The following is a 2,329-nucleotide window of genomic DNA, read 5'->3' as shown; positions in this document are numbered from 1 at the left end:
GGGGCGGCAGCAGCCAGGGCGGCCTGCCATAGCACTGGGCTCTTCCAGGCCAAACGTCAGGTGTCCTGCAAGGGATGCACACAGCGTGTTGGCACAAACCTCCCAACACACACTGCCCCGCTGCCCCATGGGGACGTGGCACTGCACCATTCTGGGTCCAAGCACCCTGGCAAGCGGCTGCCCCAGAGCCCTGGGACATAGTGGGGCTGCTGGCCACGTCCCCAGGCAAGGCATGGTGCCAAGGAAAGTGAGAGCACTTTGAGTGCAGCCCAACCTGTTTAGCAGGCTGCCCTGGGACTCTTCACTCACTTTCTGGAGCAAGCCCAGAGCTGGCAGGGAGCAAGGTCTGCTCACCAGCTCAGGGTTCAGGGCTCCACATGGAAGTCAGAGGCGCTGTGCAGGCTCCAGGTGCTGGCAGCCTTGCAGGCCAGCTTGACACAACCTTGCACCCAGGCTCCCCAGGAGCAGCCCAGCTGCAAGGATGCCACAGTCCCATGCTGCAGCCTGGAGCTCCTGCTGTGCAGCTGCAGGTACATGCGACAGCCTGGGAAGTCCCTGTCCTCCTCCTTAAGCCCAGGTCGCACTGAGGTAGCGCCACCCTGGCAGCCCTCTAGCTCAGCTCACAAAGCAAGGGGTTCCCGGGGGGCTGGAGGAGCTGCAGCCGAGCAGGTGCCAGATGTCCAAGTGCTATGGGGACATTGAGGGGAGAGCAGAAGTATAGAATCATAGAATGTTTAGGGTTGGAAGGGACCTTAAAGATAGTCTAATTCCAACCCCCCTGCCATGGGCAGGGATACCTTCCAGAAGATCACATTGCTCAAAGCCTCATCCAACCTGGCCTTGAACACTTCCAGGGATGGGGGGAAACCCATTGCTACAGTTGTGGACACCCAGGCTGGGTGCAGGGCTACCACTGAGTTGCTCACACACTGGGAAGTGGAGAGGGCCAGGAAGCTTTGCTGTGGTCTCCAGATTCCTGGTGCTCAGCTGGAGGAAGCCCCAAACAAGGTCTCCCTTTATCCACCCCGAGAAACCCCATGTTTATTATTGCTTGCCCTGCTGCAGAGCTGCTCCTGCTCCTCATCCCAAACTCCGAACGGGCCAGGCACCCCACACAACACTATCACCCCACAGAGTAAGCCACACTGTCATTTCACCGTGACCACTGAGCCAGGCACAGGAGACAACTGATGACATCCTGCTAGCCACATCCTCTCTTTGGGGACAAAGGTGTGCCAAGCAGGGCTGTGTCCCATCCCAACCTGGGCCCTGGAGACAGGGAGCAGAGCTAGCCCAGGGCCTCCCAGCCCTAGCCAGCCACACCAGAGTGGCTCTGCCATGCTCTGGCTATGGCCAAGGTCAGCCTGGTCTCCCCCCATGACACAGCAGCACAGCACCTCACTCCCAAATACCACCAATGTGTTAGTCTCCAAGGCTGGGGTGCAGAGTCTCCCCCAGGACCCACACAGAGATGTGTCTGCTGGGGCACGCACAGCCAGGTATCAGCTCAAGAGCAGGGCCCATAACCTGCCCAGCTGGCTTCTGCAGGCTGAGGGAGGTCTGGGGGCTGCCATCAGCAGGTTCTGCCAGCCAAGGTGCAGGGGATGCTTAGCAGCACAGCAGTGCCCACATGCAGTGCCCCCTCCATCATCTAGGGACCAGGTCAGCACCTGTGATTTGCTCAGTGATTACACCAAAGGAGCCAACCCTAACACAAGCACAGGAAGCCTGGGACCTGTTAGTTTCCCTCCCTGATGCTGAGGGGGTCTGTCTGCAGGCTCATAACCCTCCTGTCACTAGAAGCAGAGGCATTACTTCCACCAGGGAGCAGTGGGCTCAGCCAGCACCCCCCTGGACTCACCCTGTTCCCCCCTTGCTGCTCACACAGGCAGAGCACCCATGCCAGCAGCTGCTCAGGGAAACCTTGCCACCCCCCACGGGCTGGCTCCCACGCAGGATACAAAGTACAGTAGGAGTGGCTGCGGACACCAGATGAACTTCAGCACTCAGCTGGTCTGAGAGGCTGTTGCTGCCAGGACTGGAGCTTGGCAGAGCAGTGGCACAAGACTGGCCACAAATCTACACCAGTGATGCTGTCAGGAGGGTTTGGAGGGCAAATGTCACCCTGTTCCTCAGCTCAGAGTGGGACTGCAGCAGCAGCACCAGTAGTTATTGTGCATCGCCCCTGCACAGAGCACAGGTCCCAAACAGAGCTGGGCTGGGCATGCAGCACACCCTGCTCAGCTTCTGCTCCAGATACAAGGAGAGAGCTGCACAGCAGGAGCTGGGTGTCCATCAGCGCTGGAAGGAGCCCTCCTTCAGCTCCCAC

This window comes from Pterocles gutturalis, unplaced genomic scaffold (assembly GCF_000699245.1).
Source record: "Pterocles gutturalis isolate BGI_N339 unplaced genomic scaffold, ASM69924v1 scaffold30592, whole genome shotgun sequence".
Classification (NCBI taxonomy): domain Eukaryota; kingdom Metazoa; phylum Chordata; class Aves; order Pterocliformes; family Pteroclidae; genus Pterocles; species Pterocles gutturalis.
This window is presented reverse-complemented; position numbering follows the sequence as displayed.